Raw genomic sequence first — 25,304 nt, forward strand, 5'->3', positions numbered from 1 at the left:
GAGTTTCCCTCCCACACACAACCTCATGGGAGAACACTGAATGATGGGGGGCGGGGGGGACTTCTTTTTTCTGTGCTCAGAAAACACATCCTTTGCACACAGGGAACAGTCGAGCTGCTTAGGTGGCCACAGAATTTTCTAGCATGAGAAAGTTTTGTAAATGACCATCTCTTTTCACAGGGCTCAGTAAACACTCTGAAAATACTAATACTGTTAGTAAATGCTTTCAAATACATTGCATAGTTTGAAGTTATTTTCATCCTTTTTATTTTAAAGTAACGAAGAATTTCTATGATCACTTTAACTGATTTTTCTGTTTTTCATCTGTACCTAACCACAGACAAAATGGAGCCAGCAGTTCCTTTATGAAACTTTTTGTTGCCAAATACTATTGGGTCTTTTTGATTGTGTGGTGCACACCCATTGTTAATTACGCTGATTGTTATCCATATTAGAGTAACAAGTGATAAGTAAGACTGGCTCTGAAGCTTGGGAAAGCCCCATTTTCAGGATAGACAGGAAATCACAGCCTGGGCTTTGACTGACCTTGAGCTTTATTCTCACCTTCCTGGCCCCCCTCCCTCACCTACCGTGACCCACATTCAGATACACTCAAACTCCTCTTTGGCATGAATGACAAAAGAAGAGCTTGTATAAAATAGGAAGTTATTTTCCCTGCAAACATTCAGAAATCATAGAATTTGGAAGTGGCAAGCACTCTAAGGTTTTATTATTTCACCCAACTCTTTCATTTTATGAGTAAAGAAAATGTAGCCCAGAATGACTAAGTGACAAGATAAAAATAGGACCAGAATCCTAAAGGACAGGCTGGAATTCTCCAGGCATGGCCAGCACATGCATCCCAGTGCTGCTCCAGACTCCAGTCTCCAACTTTAAGCTCCTGTGGGACAGAATAGACAGGGAGGAACAGTTAATGGTTCTTTCATATACTTTGATCTGAAAACTTTCCAACCCCTACAGAATATTTTAAATGCAGAAAGAAAGAGAGAAAAAGAGATAATCAGGATTTAATTTAGATGTCGGAAGACGCTTCTAGGAATTCTGGAAGACTGCAATTCCTCTTGATTTTATTCAGTTAAGTGTTGACCAAATTACGATTATTTAGGTGATTTTTATGAAGGATTGAATGACTTAATTAGCCTGTTTTTTTATAGTAGCTTGAAGAGATCCCCACAGACTCCCTGTGTTTTGACAAAGCTCAAACACTGTTTAAGATCAAAGGAGAGATAACATGAAATCAGACCTGTTAAGGGTGTTACACTGAGAGCCTCCTGTAAATGGATAATTGAAGAACTGTTCCCAAGCCAGACTTCTGACCCCAGAGGCTATAACATCAAGGACAGAGATAACCACACTCTGGAGTGCTTGAGCTCAGGAGGAGCCCTGCTGGGAGAAATGATTTCTCCTTCAGACATCTATGAACATGTGATCATCTTGGCAAAGACTCAGAACATCGACCAGTTGCCATGCATCCATTACAGATGGGTCCTGAAGAAAGGAGTTTGTCAGAGTTTTTATTGTTTTCCAAGATCACAGGATTCCTTCAAAATGAATATTCTTTTTCTTCTTATTTATTAAACATACCAAAGCTATCGATGTCAGAATTACTAATTTTGCTAACATTAAGCTACATACTCTCATTAAACCAATATCAACTACAAATATCTAAATGTCACATGTAGTTGTATTTTTGTTTTAAGAATTATTTATTTAATTTATTATTATTATTATTATTTTAATTCAACAGAGAGAGAAAGAGAGAAGGATATTGAGAAAGTTAAGTCACCAGGTCTGGGACTCAAACTGAGGTCGGCCAACCACCATGTCACCTGCTGGCCCCAAGTGTAATTGTATTTGAAACAGAAGACCTTGGTTAAAATATCAGCCCTATATCCTTGGCAATGACACAGAGCCTCATTGTAAAATGAAAATAATACCACATGTTCCACTGTATAAAACAAACTTTGTAGAGTAAGATACATTATATTTTAAAAGGAATAGAAACATCTCTACTAGGTGCTGTGGCAATAAAACTTACAAATAACTTCAAAATTTACAGACAAGTTAGTTATTTGAGAAATTTGCACCTTACCTATGTTTTTCAGTTTATAGTCATAAAAATTAATAGTATTTTTCTTTTAAAAATATAAAGGAGTTTTAAAGTCTGGCCAGCTTCGTAAGACTTTTGAGGTAATAATATACTTAATTTTTAGGTGATTAAATAGATGTTCATGTATACAATTTCAAATAATTCCAGTTTCGTGAAATCTAAATTCTTGAAATAATATTTTAATTTGGCCCCTTTCATTAAAATTTGTCAATATTTTTTCCAGGGTGGACCTGAGTATCTATAAATATTTGGGACTAGCAGTTAGCATGATGGCTATGTCGTTGAACTCCCATGTAGTTGACCGCAGTTCAAGTCCTGGACCCAGTGGCTTAAACTCACGTTGGGCGCATGTGCGTACATGCCCAAGATCCTGGGAGGAGAATGGAGGAGAAAGGATTGCAGCATGGCCATCCCCCTGGGGGCTGATTTCTCACTTTCTGTCTCTCTGTATCTCTCTGTCTCTCTGGCAAGTGCACGTGCCCTGTTGCAAAAACCTCTCCCCCCTCCAAAAATTTCTATATATTTCACAATTATATTTAGATGCTACACAAGTGAATCAAGTAAAAAAATTAAAAAATCTGTAGAGGAGTTAACTTTTTTCTGAAATCTCAGTGAGAACAACTTTGAAGAAGAATTTTAGCAAGTGCTAAAAGGAAATACATCTTCAGATCTTTTCTGTACAAAAAGGTTACTCTGAAATTCTTGAGATATGGTCCGAAAAAAGGACATTCAAATCTGTTGTTATTTAAAGATTGTATAAGAAAATCATAAATTTCCCATTTCTGTAGCACTTAAATTTTGTCTCCAAAAGGATCAAACAGATCTTTTACAGAGAGTCATGCAACAATTTATGAATCTTTGAACATGTGTGTTTAATGGAGATGATAATAGACCATTCATGGAAGTATACTGATGCTATCTAATAAATCAGTGGATTTTACAAAGTAGGCATAGGATCCTTTCTATTTTAAACCTGTAGACTTTAAGGTCACCACTGTAATTCTGACATAGATCTATCAGGAGTATTTTTCATAGATTGTCTAAACATGGCTACCTGGTTTACCTTGCCTCTTAAACCGTGTTTACTCCCTAAGTTTAGATAACCAGCCTATGCCACAGCTAAGGGGCATGACCACAGGCCTATACAGAGCCTGATGGATATTCTAACCTCTCTTGAAGGACAAAGAAGAATATTGGTCAGTTTGATAAGAAACGTCTTGCCAGATTTGAAGAACAAGGAGATATTTTCTACTTAAAAAGAGTATATTTCAAGGAGAGAATTTACCAGGACTGTGTCGTAGTCCTTCAAGTTTGCTAGTCAGATTTAAGTTTCCTATCCTTCAAAAAGATAAAATGAAATGGAGAAGAGAGGGCTGAATCTAAAACTGTCAAGGAAGTATAAAGAAACTCCAAAATCACAGTATTATTTCTTTTGAATATTAGTGAGTATATGATACATATAAAGGGGCCTTGTATAGACTTACTGGCTCTCCTTATCTCTAGAGAGAATTCTATTTTGCAATAGAAGAAAACTCAAGTATCAAGACAAACATGTTCAAGGTCATATAGTACCGGATATATGATGCAAGATGCTGGACAGCATTCCAGTGATGGTGTCATTTCCAGTTATCTCTATGTGATGTGTAACTGGTTTCCTCAGGTCTCAGTACCTTAGGAGGGAAGTGAAGACACATTAGACAAAGTTACCAGGTAAAATATAGGGCATCCAGTTAGATTTGTCTCACTGATAAACAAGTAATTATATATATAATTAAATATATATATGTATGTGTGCGTGCAATATTTGATACATACTTAGGCTAAAAATATCAATTGCTTATATACAATTCAATATTAACTGGATATCCTATATTTTAATTTGTTAAATCTGGCAATATGCAACTATATTTCTTTAGTTCTGTTCTTATCTGTTATTGGAGAATCTCTAATTTCTCTTAAAAATCTTTCCTGTCCATGGAAGAACCCTGAGACACCACTCATATGCACATAAATACAACCTTATTAGTTGCTATATAGCAGCTTCTAATTTCCTATCTCCTGCTTTAGTTTCTGTTTCTTGAGGTCATGTCTTTGATAACTAGGAGCCCCATGAATGTGTTTCTTTAATGAATCTCTACCTGTGTTATTTTTTTATAAAATTGTGCTAGTGCCGAAGTAGGATTCAAACACTGGCAGCTTTGGATTATCAAGGACTCCCTTCAACATATAACATAGTAATTGGCAGAAAAAGCTTTGATGTCAGAGAGCTGAGAATCTAAACTTGACTTCATTTCCTTCTGGCTGTGTGACCTTGGGCTGCCTTCTTTGTCTCAATAGGCTTCAGTTTCTCATTATGAAAGGGGATAATACCTACTGCTGTACGTACTTTAAGTGATATTTCAAGGGTTAATATTACCATTATTATAATTATTTGAAAATTAAATTAGGTAATACATGAAAAATACTTTGCATACATCTGGCACCAAGTAAGTATAAGAATTAAAAATCAATTACCTTGAAAAAATAAAGCAACTCAAAAGGTCATAGATACATGATTTGTTAAATAAATAGTGGTACATTCATATTAAAGTATGTTAAAAATAGAATTTAAAACTTTTTAAAGATATCTATGAACTGATAGGGTATTGTTTCTAAGCTACATTGTAAATTGAAAAAAAAATAAAGTTTTATAGTATCTTTTACATGATATTTAAGGGGAATAAGAGGCAGAACTTCTGGGATGGTGAGATAAGGGCCTCTTAAAGTACACTCCTAAGAAGCAATGAGAAAACTTGTCAAAATCCATTTTTCATACCTCTGAAAATTAACCAAAGGCTTGTAATAATCTGTTTAGTCAAGCAAAATGGCTGAAGATCAGTTAAAAAATACAACCAAGATTTGTGGCACTTTAACCTGCCTTATTTCCACCTCTCTCTCCTTAGCTCTGCAGTAGCCTTGAAAATCAGTAGCTTCTAACCATGGCACCTGTAAAAATCAGCAACCTAATAACCAGTAGAGGGGATCAAATGGGTTGGGAGTTCCTCAGAAAATACCGGCTCTATGTAATTGTCAATGCTTGGCCTTTGTAAAAGCTCTCTGGATAAACCCTATTCATAGGGCTTGTCAATATTTGATCAGATTCAGAACTTGCTCAGTCTGAAAAGCCCTATCTTTGGGGCATTTATTAAAAACAGTCAGTGCAATTGTTTGTAGTGATACTAGCTGGAGAGATACTAGCTAGAGGCTACCAAAAAAAAAAAAGTGGGGCCAGTAGATGGCGTAAAAGCTACATTGCTAAACTTCCATGTAGTTCTGTGGTTCAAGTCCCAGACCTGGCAACTTAAAACTTACACCAGGCATATGTGCGTGTTTCCCCAAAATCCCAAGAGGAGAATGGAGAAGGAATCCCCCTAGAAGGTGTTCTCTTGCTTTCTGTCTCTCTGTCTCTCCAGTGAGTGTACATGTCCTATGGCAAAAATCTCTCTTAAAAAAAAGTAAAAGAAAGACCTGGAGAATGAAAGATTCAAGATACTAATATATTCCTGGGGTCTAGAAGCCAAGCACATATGTGAAGGCCAAGCACATATATGAGGCTGTGCGCATGCTCAGGAAAGGCCCTAATATCTCATCTCTGATGACCTTGAGGTCCAGTATAAGCAAAAGATGGAGACAAAGACAGAATTATAAACTGCCAGAACATTGGAGGTGTGTCCTAACACACACAGAGAATATCCAATGGCAAATGGTAGAAAACTTACTGATTTAAGATATTAAAGGTAATCTTTTTCACATCTATACTTAATCACTAAGATAACTGGGCAGAGTCCACTGGCCACCTGCAATAAGGAATTCAGACTTTACAAAATAAACATATGTTTTAGTCTTTTGTATTGTTATAACAGAAATAATTGAGACTGGGTAACTTATAAAGAAAAGAGATTTATTTGGCTTATGATTCTGGTGACTGAAAAATCCAAAGGTATGTGGTCAGCATTTGACTGGCCCCTGATGCTACATCACAACATGACTGAAAAAAATGGAGAGGAAAGCAGAAACATGCAAAGAGAGAAAGACCTGTGGGAAACCAGCTTGCTTTTATAACAATCTTCTCTGATGGGAGAACCCTCTCCTTCCCTAGAGATGGCATTAATAATTTCTGAGAAATCCATCCCTATGCCCCAGTCACTCCCACTAGGTACTACCTTCCCAGCATTGTCATATTCGGTGCCAAGTTACAATGTAAGTCTCAAAGGGTACATTAGTACAGAAAAGTCAGCAAACAAACAAATAGTGTCAACCACAAAGAAACAGAAAAGTGTGTCCTATACACAAGAAAGTAGTCAATAGAAAGCATCCTTAAGAGAATCCAGTTGTTGAGTTTACTAGAAAAAAATGTGTGAAGCATTTATGTTTAAGTTATGTTCAAAGAACTAAAAAAAAAAAATCTAAAAAGTTAAAGTATGAAAACATAAAATTATGGAATTGAAAATTCAATAACTAAAATGAAAAATTGCTGGAGAATCTCAACAATAGCTTTGAGTTGGCAAAAAAAGTCAGCAAATTTGAAGATAAGTCATTTAAGATGATCTAATTTGAGGAACAGAAAGAAATAAAATGAAGAAAAATAAATAGTGTCAGACATTTGTGGGACAATTATTTGATATCATTAAGTTTACCAATAAATCATAATAGGAGTTCCCAAGGGAGAGGAGGAAGGAAAAAAAAACAACAAAGAAATAATATTTGAAAAATAATGGCTGAAATTTTACCAAATTTGATGAAATACACATCTAAAGAGCTTTAAAGTCTCTAGGAAAAACTCAAAGAGATCCATGTCTGTACACATCATAGTCAAATTGTCAAAAACGAAGACAAGGAAAGAATCTTGAGAGCAGCAAGAGAAAAGTGATTAATCCCTTTTGAGAGAGCACCATTATGATTAACAGCTGACCTCTCATCAGAAACCATGGAAGCCAGAAGGCAATAGAATGACATATTAGAAGTGCTGGAAAGTAAAGGGAACCCCACTGTTAACCAAGAATTCAAGATCTACCAAAAATATTCTTCAAAAATTAGGAAAATATTAAGAAATTTTATATAAATAAAAATAGAATTTGTTGCTAGAATACATGCCCTACGAGGAATACTAAAAAATTTCATTGGGATGAAATAAAAGGATACTAGATGGTAATTTGAAACACATGAAACAACAAAGAGTATCAATAAAGATAATTACAAAGGTAAATAGATCATATAAATGTATTTTAGAGAAACTCCTTTTCTTATCTAATTTAAATAACACTAGGAAATAACTCATGAAAAAGTACTAGTAAAAGAAAGAACAATGGGGGAAAAAGTATATTAAGATATCATTGAAGAGAGTGACTGATAGATGTGTATTAGGTCTATTATTTGGTTTATAGTGTTGCTTGTGTCCTCTATTTCCTTGTTGATCTTTTGCCTAGTAATTCTATCAATTACTGAACATGGGGGATTGCAAGCTCTAGCTACTATTGCAAACCATATAAAAGACCTAATAGACATCTGTCAGTGCCTCTATTCAACAATATTAGAACATACGTTCTTCCCAATAACACAAGGAATATTCTCCAGGATAGATCATATATTAAGTCATAAAACAAGCATCAGTATATTTAAAAATACTGAAATCATACAAACTACATTTTCTAACTATAATGGAGCATAATTAAAAATCAATTACAAGGGCCAGCAGGTGGCATGGTTGGTAAGGTTCTCGACTCCCACATGGCCAACCGTGGGTCAAGTCCCGGACCTGGTACTTGCTTTATCACTTTCTCTCTCTCTCTCTCTCTCTCTCTCTCTCTCTCTCTCTCTCTCTCTCTTTCTCTCTACCTGTGTCTCCGTCACTCTCTGGTGACCACACATGTCCTATAGCAAATTAAATACTACTACTAATAATAAATGAAATAAAGTAAATAATTCTTTTTTTAGAGAAATTTTTGCTATAGGATGCACATATGATTGGAGAGACAGAGAGAGGCAGTGAGACAGAAAGACAGAGAGACAAAAAGTGAGAAATTACTCCCCAGGAGAGAAGGCCATGCCACAATCCCTTCTCTTCCATTCTCCTCTTGGGATTTTGGGCACACATACACATGTGCCCAGCATGAGTCTGGGACTTGAACCACAGTCAACTACTTTGGAGTTCAGCGACATATTCATTATGCCTGCTGCTTGTCCCTAAATAAATAATTCTTAAAAAGACAATTACAAAAGAAAATTTGGGAAATTCACAAATATGTGGAAGTTAAAGGGCACACTTCTAAATAATCAATAGTTCAAGAAAGAAATTACAGGGGGCCAGCAAGTGGCATGGTGACTAAGGCACTGGAGTCTCATATAGCTGACCACAGTTCCAGTCCCAGACCTGATGGCTTGGAAATCATGCAGGATGCATGTTCATGCCACAATCCCTTCTCCTTCATTCTCCTCTCAGGATTTTGGGTTTGCGTGCACACGTATCTGGCATGCACATACATGCTCAGAATCCTGAGAGGAGAGTGGAGAAGAAGGGATTGTGGCATGGTTACTACACCCCCCCGCCTCCATCTCTGTCCAGTGCGTGTATGTGCCCTATTGCAAAATCCTAAAAAATAAATGAAGGAAATTATAAAATATTTGAGATGAGACACTGTATCAAAACTAAAGCAATGCTTAGAAGAAAATCGGGAATTTATCGCTATAAATACTTACATTTTAAAAACAGCAAAATATCAGGTTAACATAATCATCTACTTTAGGAGACTAGCTAAATAAGAACATGTTAATTTTACAAAATAAAGAAATAAATAATAAAAATCAGAGTAGAAACAAATGGAATAGAGAATAGAAAAACAATAAAGAAAATAAATAAATATGAAAGTGGATTCTCTGAAAACATTAACAAAATTGATACACATTGAGGTACACTGTCGAACAGATATAAACTATCAGAATTTTGAGAGAGGACCAGCCCTGTAGTGCGGTGGTTATGCATAGTGCACAGGGAACCAGATCCCACGTGACTGGCCATCATTCATATCCCAGATGCAGCTCGAAAATCATGCCAGGCACATGTATGTGCATGCCCAAGATCCTGATGAGATGAAGAAATGCAGGAAAAAGGATTGCAGTGTGACCACACCTATTGGAGGGGGGTTGCTCTCTCCCTCTCTCTGGCAAGTATATGTGCTCTCTGGCATTTAAAAATAATTTAGAATGGAAGAGAGGATATCACTACTAAACTTACTGAAATAAAAGAATTACATGGGAATATTATGAAGGTGTGTGTGTGTGTGTGTGTGTGAGTGTGTGTGTGTATTACATAACCTAGATGAAATGGAGAAAGTCCTAGAAAGACACAAACTACTGGGTGGGTGAAGGAGGAAAGTCTGAGGAAGGACATTAAGGAGAAAAATAAAGAGGCAAGGCATTTGTGGGACAAAGAAATGGGTTATTATCTATTGAAGGTAATGTGTATAGTATTATCAACTGGGTTGGTGAGAAATGTATATGTGTTGGAATATTCACTTTGCAAACTAAGTGACACATGTGATTGAATGTATAAAAGAAATTGAAATAAAAAATATTTTAAAAATAAAGACACAAACTACCAAAAATGACTCAAGAAAAGAGAAAATTTAAATAGATCTGTAACGAGTAAGAAGATTGGATTCAGAATTTCAAAATGCCTCTCCAAGAAAAACCTGCCTCTTCCCAATGGTCCTTTCCTCAGTCTTACTAGTTTGCTCACACAGGTGCATAGATCAGAAGTCTCAGGGAATTTACTGCTCTCTGAGACTCTCTACCAACTTACTCCTCCCTGGTACTCTATCTTGAAAAGTCTAACCTCTTGAATTCTGAACTCTGTTTCCTCAACTCAGACAGACTTCCAGTCTTTGTGTGGGTGACTTTAAAATGCTCTGCAGTGAATTGGGGCATTAACAGAACACACCTCATTTGTTTACATTTTCTTAGGAATCACTCCCTTCTACTCTCTTGTCTAGTATCCAAAACTGTTATTTTATGTACAGTACCACCCCTTCATCTGTCATCTTGCTGGGTTTCAGTTATCCAAGATAAGTCATGGTCTGAAAATAGGTTAGTATAGCACAGTAAGATATTTTGAGAGAGAACATATTCACATAATGTGTATTACAGTATGTTGTTATAATTATCCTATTATTATTGTTGATCTATTGTTGAAATTTATAAATTAACCTTTACCATAGGTATGTATGTATAAAAGGAAAAACATAGTATATATAGAGTTTAGCATTTTCTGTGGTTTCAGGCATCCAAGGCAGGGGGGTAGGGAGGTCTTAGAACATATTTCTCGTGGATAAGGGGACCTCCTGTATTTTGTTCAATTGTAGTTGTTTAAGGTGGGAAGGAATTTTTGGTACCTATTACTCTATAATAGCTGGAACTGTACGGCTTTAGTGATAGTATTTACATAAAATGGGAAAGTAATTATTTAGGAAAATGTTGAAGTTACTTAAGTAAGCATAAAGAATTAAAGCAAATGCAAAATGTCCACTGGTTATTCACCAAAAACATGAAATTTTTTTTTAAATTCAGCATTGTGTTTTTCATAATAAGGTTGCTTTAAGTTTTTTTCAAAGATCGGGACCAGCAGTTAGCGTAATGGCTATGTCGCTGGACTCCCACGTAGTCGACCGTGGTTCGAGTCCCGGACCCGGTGGCTTAAACTCATGCCGGGCGCGTGTGCGTGCGTGCCCAAGATCCCGAGAGGAGAATGGAGGAGAAGGGATTGTGGTGTGGCCATCCCACCGGGGCGGGGGGGGGGGGCGGGGGATTTCCTGCTTTCTGTCTCTCTGTCTCTGTCTGTCTGTCTGGCGAGCACACGTACCCTATAGCAAAAACCTCTCCAAAAAAAATAAAAGTTTTTTTCAAAGACGAGCTAATAAGTATGGTGTGTAAAATATAATTGTTTTCTTTGGTGTGTGTGTGGAATGTTTTTGACAAGGCCTTGCTATGTCGTAATCATCCTGCCTTAGCCTCCTGAGTAGCTGGCGCATACCACCTTGCCTAGCTTTTAAGGGAAGACTGGGAATTGAACCTAGGCTTTCCACATGGCTTCTGCCTGCCAAGCAACAGCAACCACCAAACAGCATGCAGGAATTTTTTTAGGAAAGAGAAATGTGTCTGCTTCACCACCTGACTTGGAGTTTGATACCCAGTAGTCATTTAGTAACTAGCTGTTGAAAGAAAGAGGGAGAGAGAGAGAGAGTACAGTTAAAGCAGCAATTATTCAGTCTACTTAGTGGCTTATTCAGAAAATTCCTTAGAGGAACCATGATTGGTAATTAGCATAGCATTTATTCATTTATACATTCACTTAACAAGTATTTTTTGGCAGAGTTCCAGGGACTGGACTAAGTGCTCAGGACATAACCGTTACTGTTCCTGTGGCATTTGTTGCCTACCGAGGAAGACAGATAATAAACAAGTAATTAAAACAATGGAGGACATAGAATAGTATAAACGGATATAATAGGAGTGAGTCACTTAGTGTAGGGGTCAGTGGAGGCTTCTCACAGGGAGTAACAACTTGAAGGATAAATAAAAGTTAGAATAAAGGGAAAAGGAGGAGAAAGTGAACAATGGTTCCAGGCAGTAGCAGTTTTATCATTTATCTGTATGCAAACAAATGCTTGTCCAATGCTTGAGGTGCCTTAAGGACAGTTTATTTACTCACATACTTTTACATCCTTCCACCCAGCAATATGGTTTATATGTTTCTTTGCTTTCTAAGTATTTCCTTTTATGCATACTATAAAGGTAAACTTCACCCTAGATCCTATCTATATTCAAATTCAATGAGATAGTAACCCAAAGGACTTTACTGTGTTGGTTTTAAAACCACCCTGTTTGATAAGCAATGTTGCATCTCTCTATAATTGAGGAAACTGAGCCATAAGCCACAATGTGCGATCTCAGAGCAGATATGAGCTGGGAACTAAGGCCTTGCTCTTACTGGCAAAGGACCAGGGGAAGAGCAACCTTACTTCCCTAGCTTCCATCTCTGCAGTGCTCCTAATGCTTCCCAGGATGGGTACGTGAGTAATTGAGGTGAGAAACATGCAGTCTGGTGCCTAGTACAGTTTGCAATTCTGGTCCTTTTTCCTGTCCTAAAGAACCCAAGCTGTAAAAGCATCAATTTTAACAGATTGAATCATTTTTCTGTTTCCTTTGCTGTTTTCATGTCATTTGGTCATTTTATTGTTTGACAAATACGCATTGAGCATCTACTGTGTGTCAGGCAATGTCATTAGACCTGTCCCTGGCCAACTCTCCTTTCCTCTGAGAATTAACTTCTGATGGCTGTGGGCTCAGAAACACAAGAGCTAAATAAACACGCTGGACATAAAGTAAACATCAGTTTAACTGGGTGAGGACTGCAAGGCCTGCCGCATCATGGAGAGCACTTGGCCACGTGACTACTCTTTATGTTGCTCAGAGCACTGTGCCAGGATGCTGGGTTCTACTTGTCCTTCAACTTACCAGGGGACCCCACGCATGAATGAGGCTTTGCTTTCTGCACACATGGTGGGGCTGTGGCAGGAGCATCTCAAATGCAGCAGAGGACACTACCCTGAAGCATTACCCTAGAAGAAAAACCTACAGGCAGAGGGTGTTGGGAACTAGACTGTCAGCCAAGGAGCTGTGGAACTTACTCCAGAGAGTAAGGGGGGTTAGAGCCATTCTCCCAGGATGGTGTGCATGCTAGAACCACTCATCACAACAGAGGGGACAGCTCACTCAGTGGCCCCACTCTATCCCCTGTGGGCCCACGCCGTCTTCTGCCTTGTGGGGAGATTGTAACACACATCTCTGAAAAATGACATCATCTCCTGAAGACAGGGCTGCTGCTGAGCTTTTGCTGGCTAAGTTCTCAGGGCAGGACTTGGTGTTCTTGATATAGAACATCTGTCTTGGGAGGCAGAGTTGGGGAAGAACGAAAGATTTTTCTGGGAGCCCGAATGGCTCACTGAATACAGGCCAGGAGGCATTTGGTGAAGTAGCAGGAAGGCTGTGATATATAAACAAAATGTGAGTGTGCTTCTCAGGACTGACTAAATGTTTGCAGAAATGAACCATAGGCCTCCTCCCTCCTTAGGCACAGGGAGAAAAATGAGGCTTTGTAATATATGCATGTTTATTTATTTGACTCAAGGAATAAATGGACTGATATCTAACTATCATTTATCTAGCTAGCTAGCTATCATCTGTCTTGCCCTGGTATCCACGGGTACCAGTTTTTCCTGTAACAATTTGCTATTTGCAGATCACAGCATCAAGGCCTTGTTGGGGGTACTCTCCGACTCTCACTTAAGAAATAATAAATAAACATATATATAACATATGTACATATATATATATAATATGTAATGTAGGTAAGATATGGAGAGAGAGCATAAAACTCAACCAAGATAGTGACACTGATGCAGTTGTGGTGGAGAACATCACCATAAGAATCTCAAAATCTCTCATTTTGGGGGGAGCCACACCAACTTCCCTTCTGTGTCATCTGCTTTTTTTTTCTTTAGGTTTTTGCCATAGGGCACCTGTGCTCACCTGAAAGAGATAGAAAAAGGGAAAGTAAGAAATCACTCCCTGGAGGGATGACCATGTCTCACTCCATTCTCCTCTCAGGATTTTGGGTATATGCGCACGTGTCCAACGTGATTGTCAAGTGGTAGGTCCAGGACTCAAACTGATTGACCATGTTCAGCACCTTAACCACCAGGCCACCTGCTTATCCCTGATCTGCTTCTTAACTCTTCATAATGCCTAATCTGTTACCATTTTTATAATTTTGTTATTTAAATAATATTATATAAATTGAGTAATAAAATATGTAGTATTTGGGGATTGGCCTTTTTAATTCACCATAATTCTTTGGAGATTCATCCAGGTTACTGTGTGTATCAATAGTTTGTTTCTTTTATTATTGAGAAATTTCCATGGTATGACTTTCTTGGTATGAATTTACCACAGTTGAGAAATATCTGAGCTGTTTTTAGTTTTGGCTATTACAAATCAAGCTGTTACAAACATTTATGTTCAGGTTTTTGTGTGGACATTAATCTTTATTTTTCTGGCATGATGCTTAGGAATATAATTGCTGAGTTGCATGTTTACTTTTTTTCCCCTTTTTCTAATTTTTCTATCTTTTTTTGGAGGGGTGGGGTTGCCATAGAGCACGTGCACTTGCCAGAGAGAAATAGAGAGGGAAAGTGAGAAATCACCCTCCCGAGGGGGTGGGAATGGCCACACCACCATTTCTTCTCCTCCATTCTCCTCTCAGGATTTTGGGCATGTATGTACATGTACTCAGCATGATTTTCACGTGCAGGGTTCAGGACTTGAACCTCAGTTGGCCATATGGGAGTTCAGCATCTTAACAACTATACCACCTGGTGGCCTACATGTTTAGCTTTTTAAGAAACTGCTGAACTATTGTCCAGAGTAACTACCATTTACATTCCCACAGCAGTCCAAGAGTGATCCCCATTCTCTGCGTTTTCACCAGCCTGTGATGTTTTACTGTTCTTAAATTTTCATTATTCAAGTAGGTGAGTAGTGATATCTCATAATTTCCACTTCCCTAATGCGGTTGAACATCATTTCACATGCTTATTTGTGAGCCGTATACCTTCTATGGTGAAATGAGATACAGCATTTTCAGTTCTCCCTTGTATGGGTTATATCTTTGGTGTCAAGTCTTAGAATGCTTTGCGTACACTTAGCTCCTCAAGATTTTTCCTATGTTTTTTCTGAGTTTTATAGATCTATGTTTTGGTTTACATCTGTGATCATGTTGTATTCATTTAATGTGGAGTTCTTTTGTTTTGTTTTTGCCTGTAGATATCCAATTGCTCCAGCACCATTTGTTTAAAAGGTTTCTTTGCTTCACTGAATTGCTTTTGCATGTTTGTCAAAAATTTGTGGGGATTGGGAACCAGCAGTTAGCGTAATGGCTATGTCGCTGGACTCCCACGTAGTCGACCGCGGTTCGTGTCCTGGACCCGGTGGCTTAAAACTCACGCCGGGCGCGTGTGCGTGCGTGCCCAAGATCCCGAGAGGAGAATGGAGAAGGGATTGCGGCGTGACCATCCCCCCTGGGGGGTGATTTCACGCTTTCTGTCTCTATGTCTCTCTCTGTTTGTCTGGCGAGTGCACGCGCCCTACAGTGAAAATCTCTCTAAAAAAAAAAAAAATTTGTGGGGATCTATTTTGGGGTTCTTTGTTTAGTTATGTTGATTTATGTGTCTATTTCTCCACCAATAGCAGTCTTGGATTATTCTAACTATATAATAAGTCTCAAAATAGCGCAGATTGAATCTTCTCACTCTATTGTTTTTCAAAGATATTTAGCTCTTCTAGTTCCTTTGCCTTTCTGTATACATTTTCAAATACTCTTATCTATCTTTATAAAAAAACATTCTTACTGGAATTTTAATAGAAGATGCATTAAACTTGTATGTGAATTTGAATGAAATGACATCTTTATTATGATGACTCTTTCAACCCATGAACAGGGCTTGGCTTTCCATTTATTTAGATATCTGATTTTTTAAAATCAGCACAATACATTAGCATTGTGTAATAGTTAGTACAAAAGTTATATACATATTTTGTTAGACTTAAACTTAAGCATTTTGTTTTGAGGCAATCATAAATGTCATATTTTTAATTTTGTTATTCAATGATATTTTATCAAAGTACAATCAATTTATATATATGTGTATTATTTATACATGTATATGTGTATATATATGTGTGTGTGTGTATATATATATATATATATATATCCCATGGCTTTGCTGAACTGACTATTAGGTACAAGTGGGGATTTTTGTAGATTCCTTGGGATTTCTGCTTAAACAATCATGTCATCTGCAATTAGAAATAATTTTATTTCTTCCTTTCCAATCTAGATTCCATTTACTTCTTCTTCTTCTTACCTTTTTGCATTGTCTCCAACTTTTAGCAATGTGATAAGTCTGATGAGAGTGGATATTCTTGACTTCTTTCCAATCTTAGTATTCGGTCTTTATTCCACCATAATATAATGTTAGCTGTAAGTCTTTATAGAAGCTTTTTATCAGGCTGAGGAAATGTCTCTCTATTCCTGTTCTGAGAGCTTTTATGATAAGTGAGTATTGAATTTTGTCAAATGCTTTTTCTGCATAGATTAACACAATCATGTTAGTGTTTTTTTAGTCTGTTAACATGGTAATTTACATTGATAGATTTTGATTTTCAGATATTGAATCATTTATGGATTCCTAGCTTAAACTCTACTGTGGCATGGTATAAATTATATTGGGACCAGTGGTTTGAGTCCTGGACCCAGTGGCTTAAACTCATGTCGAGCATGTGTGCGTGTGTGCCCAAGATCCGGAGATAAGAATGAAGGAGAAGGGTGACCAGCAGTTAGCGTAATGGCTATGTCGCTGGACTCCCATGTAGTTGACCGCGGTTTGAGTCCCGGACCTGGTGGCTTAAACTCATGCTGGGCACATGTGTGTGTGTGCCCAAGATCCTGAGAGGAGAATGGAGGAGAAGGGATTGTGGTGTGGCCATCCCCCCTGGGGTGTGATTTCTCGCTTTCTATCTCTCTGTCTCTCTCTGTCTGTCTGGCGAGCGCACGCACCCTATAGCAAAAACCTCTCCAAAAAAAAAAAAATAATAATAAGATAATAAATTTTAAAAATTTTTAAAAAAAAGAATGAAGGAGAAGGGATTGAGGTGTAGCCATTCACCCTGGGGGGTGATTTCTCGCTTTCTATCTCTCAGTCTCTCTCTGTCTTTCTGGCAAGCGCACATGCCCTATAGCAAAAACCTCTCCAAAAAAAATTATAACTGATAATTATAAATATATATACATGTGTGTGTGTATGAGAGTGTATAAGGTTTTATACATTGCTGAATTATAGGTACTAATATTTTGTTAAGGATTTTTGCATCTCTATTCATGAGAGGTATTGGTCTCTAGTCATTTCTTTCTTCTTTCTTTTCAGCATACTTAGGAAGGTCTCTGGACATGAACCCAGAACTTTCCCAAGTGTGTCAGCCTCACTGAGTATTGCATTTTACTGCCAAGCCACTGTCTGACTCCTCCAATTATATGTCTGTTATTGATTTCTAGTTTGACTCCGTTGTGGTCAAACTATAACAAACAACAAATTCTTGATGATTTCAACTCTTTTTAAGTACAATGAATTTTGTTTTATGCCCCAAATATGGTCTATCTTGATATTAGTAGGTACTTGAAAGAAGTATGTATTCGGCTGCCATTGAGTGGTATTCTATAAATATCAATTAGATCTTATTGGTTGATGGTGTTAAATTCTTCTACATTCTTGCTGCTTTGCTATCGGAATTGTTGGCAGGAATATTGAAATCTTCATCTATTATTGTGGGTATGCCTATTTCTTCTTCTCTTCTATTGGTTTTTGCTTCATAAACTTTTTAAGTGAGTTTTTTGTAAATACCATAAAGTTGGGTCACATTGTAAAATTTGATATAAAACAATCTATCCCTAATACATTGGCATGTTATCAGTTTTTCTACCTTCCAACCCCCAAATAAAGCTACATGCCTCTGCAGAACAAGTAGGTGATCTTGGAAAATATTCTCAATGCATATACTTCACTAAAGCACATCCATCAAAACCCTCTGGATACCTCTCTTGACAATAGAGATAACTTTCCAGGGCGTCCTAAAGATCCACACTTAAAATCTTAGGTGCAACTAGTGGGTATTTTGCCCAGGGGAACACATACCTAACACTTTAATCAAGTTCTCAATGTTAAAGTTTAGAGAGTTATAGAGAGGGATGGAAATTTACAAGTAAGTGAGAAAGTTATTCTTTCTTATATGTAAACTTGGGGCCTTATTGCCTCTAAGATTATCTTCATGTAAATCTTCCTTGGCTGATAAAAAGTGTTCTATGTGGATTTCCTTTTATCCTCTTTCTCCTCCTTCTTCTTTTGAAATAGGATCTTTCGGGACCAGCAGTTTGCATAATGGCTATGTCGCTGGACTCCCATGTAGTGGACTGCAGTTGGAGTCCTAGACCTGGTGGCTTAAAACTCACGCCAGATGTGTATGCATGAGTGCCCAAGATCCCGAGAGGAAAATGGAGAAGAGATTGCAGCGTGGTCAATCCCCCCTGGGGGACTATTTCTCGTTTTCTGTCTCTCTATCTCTCTCTGTCTGTCTGGGGAGCACACATGCCCTATAGCAAAAACCTCTCTCAAAAACAAACAAAAAAAAAAGAAAGAAAAGAAACAGGGTATTTCAGGAAAGGTAATTTGGGGGGAAAATGAGAGGTAAGATATTTGTGGGACATAGATATAGTTTGTTATCTGTTAATGAGGATGTGTATAATATTCTCAACTGGACTGAGATGTATATCATGCTGGGTAAAGTCTCTTTAAATCCAAATGATGTATAGTGATTGAATGTATAAATAATAATAATAAGGGGAAAAAGATTTAAAAAAAAAAGAAAGAAAGAAACAAGGTCTCACTATGTTCCTCAGGTTGGCCTTCACATTGAGATCCTGCTGCCTAAACTTCCTGAGTAGCTGAGGTTACAGGTATGCACCAACATGGTTGGCTCCCTTCTTTTCTCTTTTCTCTTTCCTCCAGCAATGCCTGCCTCTCCTCTCACTCTTAACACCTTTGTCTACTGAATATTCCTGGGCTATGGACTTCCCACAGCCTCTTCTTGTCTTGAAAATCTTTAGGCTTTCATCATGGAATGAATCATAGCTATTTTTCTTCCATCCCATTTTAGGGTATAAAAGCTTAACAGTCCTGAAGTTAGAAGAAGTCAGGAAGGACACAAGTAATTTTCATTTTGAGTAGAAGTGTGTTGTCATTTTTCTGATTTCCCTTTTTAAATTTATGTATCAATCAGGTATCCTATATTAATAGCTTTGGGCAGTTATTCTTTTTAAAAATGTAGCCATCTTCTCCCTGAATTTTGAACCCACCATTCATCTCTGATCTGTAGATTTAATCTTGGAAGAGATCATGCCCATCCTAACACTGAGTCTTCCCAATTCCTATTTTGTTTCTTTTGATGCAGAAGGTATTGGCTTTTCTTCCTTCTCTATATTTGGTAACTTTTCTTGTCCTGTGTTCTTTGGTGAGTTTTCTTAAGACATGCTAGACTTGTCTTGGTATGTCACATAAATCTGCACAACAGTCAAGTAACAATTAAATCTCCATCTCCTAAAAAAAGTTTTAATTATCAAGAGGGAGATGAGACATAAGACACAACATGAACTCTTTCAGTTGGAGCTACTGCAAAAGGGAAGACAAGTTTAAGGCAACCAGTGTGAGCCCAGAAAGAAACTTCAGGAAATCATAGTTCTTAAATTTATAGTCTATAATTTAAATCTTGCCTTGCTCTGAAAATGTCCCATTTTGCTCATTCTACCCACAGACAGTAAGCTCCAAATTACTGGATAAATTCTTAAAATTCCAACCCTATTGAAGTTGCTGTCTGACATAGAATTGTCCAGAGGCCCCAGGAGGAGATGAAGGGAAAGCAAGAGAGCATAGCTGGGAGAGTTTCCTGCCCTGAGGCAACTCTGGCTTTGTTGTCCTAACAGCCCCTCAGCCCTCTGATGCTTGCTTGGCCTTAGTCTCATTCTCTGAATTTTGAACCAAAGGGTATTAGTCCTTTTCCTTCTCTAGACCTCTAGTCTCCCACACCAAAACCTGATGTCCCTGGACTTGCCCAGACGTGCCCTTCCTGGCTCAAGCTTTGTAAACTATGCTGACCACATCTTCATTACTGGCACACCAACCTCTTCACACCTGAAGAAAGGGTTCAGAATTTACATATGATACATCTCCCAGAGATCATAAAACTAAAATGAGCAAAAGGGACATTCTTAGTGGTGGAGGTAAAGGTAGAGATAATCAGTAGTGGTAGAAATAGTGGTTGCTAGGACTGAGTAAACAGTGCTTATTAGGACTGACCAGAAAGAACCAGAAGAAAGAGCCTTGGTCTCTAAATTCATTAACATGGAAGTGGCATAGATACATATTCTGCATCCAGGCTTGGAATGCAGGATACTAAAGGTCTGAGGAAACCCAGTACTAATACATAGTTATAGACTTGTGTCTATGCCTCTCTAGCAGACATTAAAAATGTTTCTGCTTATTCAGCAAGGCACACTTACTGGGGATTAGGAGAACCCATAAAACATTGCACTCTATTCAAAGTCTTCTTCAGATAAACTCACTTAAGCTTTGAAGTATCCACTCTCCAAGGATTTTTCATTACCCCTTATCCTTTTGGCAAAGTGCCTGTGTATATGTATGCTTTTTTTCTTTTCTTTTTTGAGGGATATGATAGTTCTAAAGATCCACCAATATCATAGCAATCGATGGGAAATATTTTTATTTTTGGATCTATTAATATAGGCTATCCAGCCACTCCATTCATCATTTTTCAAGAGTATCAGGTGAGGGGCCAGCAGGTGGTATGGTGGTTAAGGGTGGTGAACTCCCACATGGCTGTCTGTGGTTCAAGTCCCAGACCTAGTGGCTTATGTTCTCACTATCTCTTTCTCTCACTCACTCTGTCCCTCTCTAGTCAAATTAAAAATAAATTAAAAAATTAAGTCAAATAAAAGAATTATTATTAAAAAAAAAGAATATCAGATAGTAGGAAGGAATCTGAGGTGGACTGGCCTCTTATGGTGAGTTTGCTACCAACTGGTTATATAACATTGGACAAGTCACTCCCCTTTCTAGGCCTTAGACATTTCTTGTATGAAGTTAATGGGAGGTATGATGTCAATCAGTTGGCTTTAAGATTCCTTTTAGCTCTGATTGGCCCTGTTTTCAGCTGGAGACTAAGTCAAATACAGTGTTTCTATAGTTCCCAGTAGGACCCAGAGCATCCAAAGAAAAGAACATCAGAATTCTTTTTTCAACATGACCTGTGGACCGTTAACCAGTCTTGGGTGTTCTGTTTTGTTGTATTTTCCATCGTGGAAGGTGTGTGTGTGTGTCTATGTGTGTGTACCTAAGCTTCAAAGTTAATATAGTATGAACTCTAAAAACTTTTCTTAAGAACTGAGACTGTTTAGAAATGATCTAATCCTGGGTCAACTGGTGGCACCGTGATTAAGGCAACTGCATTCCACATGGCTGACTTTGCAGTTTAAGTCCTAGACCCAGCAGCTTGAGAAACTTGCTGGGCATGTGTGTGTGCTCAAAATATCAAGAGGAGAATGAAGGAGAAAAGCTTGAGAAACTTGCTGGGCACGTGTGTGTGCTCAAAATATCAAGAGGAGAATGAAGGAGAAAGGTCTGGCCATCACTCTTTGAAAGGTACTGTCTCTCTCTCTCTCTCTCTCTCTCTCTCTCTCTCTCTCTTAGGAGAGCACATGTGCCCTACAGCAAATTGAAAAAAAAAAAAAATCTAATCCTGTGTTTTCAAACTCTTTACAAGTAGCAAAATACATTCTTCGATAAAATTTTATGTAGACTCAACATGTATGAAAGTCAAAGGTAAAGCTTAGGTTATGGGAACCTAGAGCCTCTAGAGCCCCATCAGTTTCTTGCTCATTTTCTCCTCCCACTTGGATCCTTAAGGCTCAGAACCCCTCTGTTTTAAAGAAAATCTTATGAATTCATGTTCATAAGAACTTGGAATCTCAGGAACAAGCAGTTAGAGTAATGGTTGTGTCGCTGGACTCCCACATAGTTGACTGCGGTTCGAGTCCTGGACCCGGTGGCTTAAAACTCACGCTGGGCACTTGTGCATGCGTGCCCAAGATCCTGAGAGGAGAATGGAGGAGAAGGAATTGCGGCGTGACCTTCCTCTCTGGGGGGTGCTTTCTCGCTTTCTGTCTCTATGTCTCTCTCTGTCTAGCGAGCGCACGCGCCCTATAGCGAAAACCTCTCCAAAAAAAAGAACTTGGAATCTCAGGTACACATACAAACACACACACACACACACACACACACACACACACACTCCAGCATGCAAAAACAATAACAACAACAAAAACAAGACTGGCTAATGGTCCATTAATATCTGCACTTCCATGTTCACTGCAGCATTATTCACAATAGCCAAAATGTAGGAAACAAACGAAGTGTCCAATTATGGACAAATGGATAAAGGAATTCATACACATACACAAAATAGAAAATCATTCAGCCTTAAAAAGGAAGGCAGTGCCAGCCCCTTGGCACAGTGGTTAAGTGCCATACATTAAAACATATCCTACATGGCCAACTGCAGTTTGAATCCTGCCTGGGCAGCTTGAAAAATATACTGGTAATGTGGTGTATATGTGCCCAGGATTCTGACAGGATAGAGAAATGGTGGAAAAGGATTGCAGCATTACCATATCCCATTAAGGAGTCTCTCTTTCTCTCTTTCTCTCTCATAACTTCTAGCAATTAAAAAAGAAAAGAAACAAATAGAGATCCTTTAACTTGCCACAACACAGATGGACTTAGAGGACACTGCTAAATAAAATAAGCCAGACACAGAAAGAAAAATATTGCGTGATCTCACAGATAAGTGGAATCTAAACAGCAAAAGAGTCAAACATCCAAGTTAAAGAATAAAGCAATGGTTCCCAGGGTGGAATGTGTGGAGGAAATGGGGAGTTTTAGGTCAGAGACTACAAATAGCAGGTACGTTAGGGATCTAATGTATATCATGAGAACTATAATTAATAATATAGTACTGAGTTTGGGCTTCCTACTAAATAAGTAGATTATAGCTGCTCTGACCATAGGAACAAAACAAAAAATGGGTAAATATGTGAGATGATAGTAACCATTTAACTTTCCATGTGTATTTCATAAGACTATGTTGTATACCTTAAAAATACACAATGCAATTTATTTTGAAAAAGAAATGAATGCCATTTTTATAATAAAATAAAAATAAAAGCTTATTTTATACATATATATTTTTAAAAAGAAGTGATTCAAGAAAAGGCAAAACGAGACCTTTTTACTTGCCCAACATTTTCCCAGTTCATGGACTCTCAACACCACTAGCAGCGCAAGTTCACAAAAGCACAGAGAAGTACGTGTTTCCATGATAGGACTCTAATGCACTGAGTGCTTCTGGAAAAATCTCACCAGTAATCATGGTTGTATAGCTCCAGGGTCCAACTCTAGATTGCAAAATATTTCCCCTTTTGGACTTCAACTCAACAATAATTCAACAGTATGACAAGTCAGTAGGAAATGGACCTTGAACAAGAGTGATAGGTATCTTAAGCTTGGCCAGAGCTACCCAGGAAGCTCAGTGGCAAATTAAGTAATCATATTCCATGACCTTCCTCTCTCACAAAAAAAAAAAAAAAAAAAAAAAAAAGGAAAGAAAGAAAAAAGACAAAGAAAAGGAAAAGAAAAGAAAAAACAAAACAAACACTTCCATTGTGTAAACCAAGTGTGTTGTTCCCACTTTTCCTCTAAGTGATATTTGGTAGTTTTTATCAGCTTCTGAGAATTTGTTCTGGTCACAAATAAACCTCCCCTTTCTACTTTATGGGCACAATGAATCACTAAGTATTAGAGTTGAAACTGACTCAGAGTTCATCAAATCCAGTTCTTTTAATTCATAGCAAAGTACTCAGAGGAAGAGAGGGGAAGTGTCTTATCCAAGTCACATAGCCAGCCAGTTAAGAGCAGAGCTGGGAAAGGAACAGAGCTGCTATCATGGTATCAAGAGCTTTTCTACTCCTATGTGCCACTTCTTTTAAATTAGCCACAATACAATGAGATGAGGTGTTTCCTATATGGCTCACTGGTGTGGTATTTGCAGCCAGATAACAGAGATTTATTGAGCACCTACAACATGTTAGGGAAACCTTTCAACAAGCTTATAGTCTGGAGGGGAAAACATATTAAGTAAATAATTAGGTACATAATTGCAAGTGTGCAAACAGTTCAATGAAGAAGAATCAGCTGCAATGAGAGTGTTATCTCTAGGGCTGTTTATGTCCAGGGTCAAATCTGATCCGTCATCTTGTGACTTAGCAGTTAAACATGTTGACTCTTAACCCTTGGTTATCTCCCAAAGGTTGTTTACATAATGTATGGGTTACTTAAACCATTTGATTCTGGTCCTCTTTGTTTCTTTTACCTGATGAGTCTACTTTCAGGAAGACATGTACTGTGAAAGAACTGAAATTCCTATGATCTTATTCTCATAGCTGCTTTAATAACTGTACTAGTGAACATTTGACTTATCTATGAGTTCTATATATTTGTGGCCTCCCCGGAACAGGGCACATTAGATATCCCAGTTACATAGTTCTATTACTTTGAAACTAAAGCAGCGACTTCAAAATTGAACACAAGCCTGATTTTGAATATTAATTCCTCCTCCCCAGCTTTCTCTTAAACCTCCAATAACATTTTCACAGGCCATTCCTGGTATAACTGCTCCTGCATCTACAGTTTCTGCAGAGGAAGAAATCCTACCATGAATCTTTCTGGAAAAAAAAATCCTACCATAAATCTTTCTGGAAAAGGAGCTATCATGTCCAAATTCCTAGTAATTCCAGGAGTTAGTAAAGAAGAAGCAATGAAAGGAAATTTCCACACATGAAGTTTTGTATTGAAGAATGGATCACAGGACATTTTTCTAAATCAAGACAGTTTTAATTTTGGGTCCAGGTCAGACCTAGAAGAGTTCTGAGCTTAATCCAAGCTTCTCTATGTCTCTTTCCAGCTCACTTTCCATTTTTGCCTATTTCTATATTTTTTTTCATCTTGTTCATGAGATTTCCCTGAATTCCTTCCTTTTCTTTCTCTTTGTCCCCACGTTTATTCAGATTGTTCTCATCTTCCTCGATGGCTCCCTCCTGGCTTTTTCTGGCTTTCTCTAAGGCTGTGTCTTCATGGGTGGCCCCCATTGCCTGTCCTTCCACTTGCCAGTCTTCTCCTCCCCTTCCTCCCCTTGACCCCAACCTTGAGAGCTGCCCAAAAGCTGGAATTCTGTAGAAGAAATGGTAAAAATCAAAACCATCTCTCCTGGGATTTCCTTCTTCTGGATGAAATTACCTTGGGGAGAGTGTTCTGGCTTGCCTGGCAGAGGACAACAAGTCCAAAGT

At 37.9% G+C, this 25,304-nt stretch overlaps 1 long non-coding RNA gene across 2 annotated transcripts; it reads right to left on the reverse strand.

Annotated features, from left to right (window-relative positions):
- Positions 1-705: 705 nt before the first annotated feature.
- LOC114008338 (uncharacterized) lies at positions 706-23,282 on the reverse strand. 2 transcript variants are annotated; one of them, XR_003549894.1, is made up of 3 exons: positions 23,188-23,282; positions 3,704-3,801; positions 706-901 (listed from the first exon to the last, which is right to left on the reverse strand). It is a non-coding gene; the product is annotated as an uncharacterized LOC114008338 (long non-coding RNA). The 2 variants fall into 2 exon arrangements; XR_003549895.1 differs by lacking the exon at positions 706-901 and adding an exon at positions 1,427-1,509.
- Positions 23,283-25,304: the final 2,022 nt, after the last annotated feature.

Source organism: Tupaia chinensis, unplaced genomic scaffold (genome assembly GCF_000334495.1).
Source record: "Tupaia chinensis unplaced genomic scaffold, TupChi_1.0 Scaffold000320_2, whole genome shotgun sequence".
NCBI classification, from domain to species: domain Eukaryota; kingdom Metazoa; phylum Chordata; class Mammalia; order Scandentia; family Tupaiidae; genus Tupaia; species Tupaia belangeri.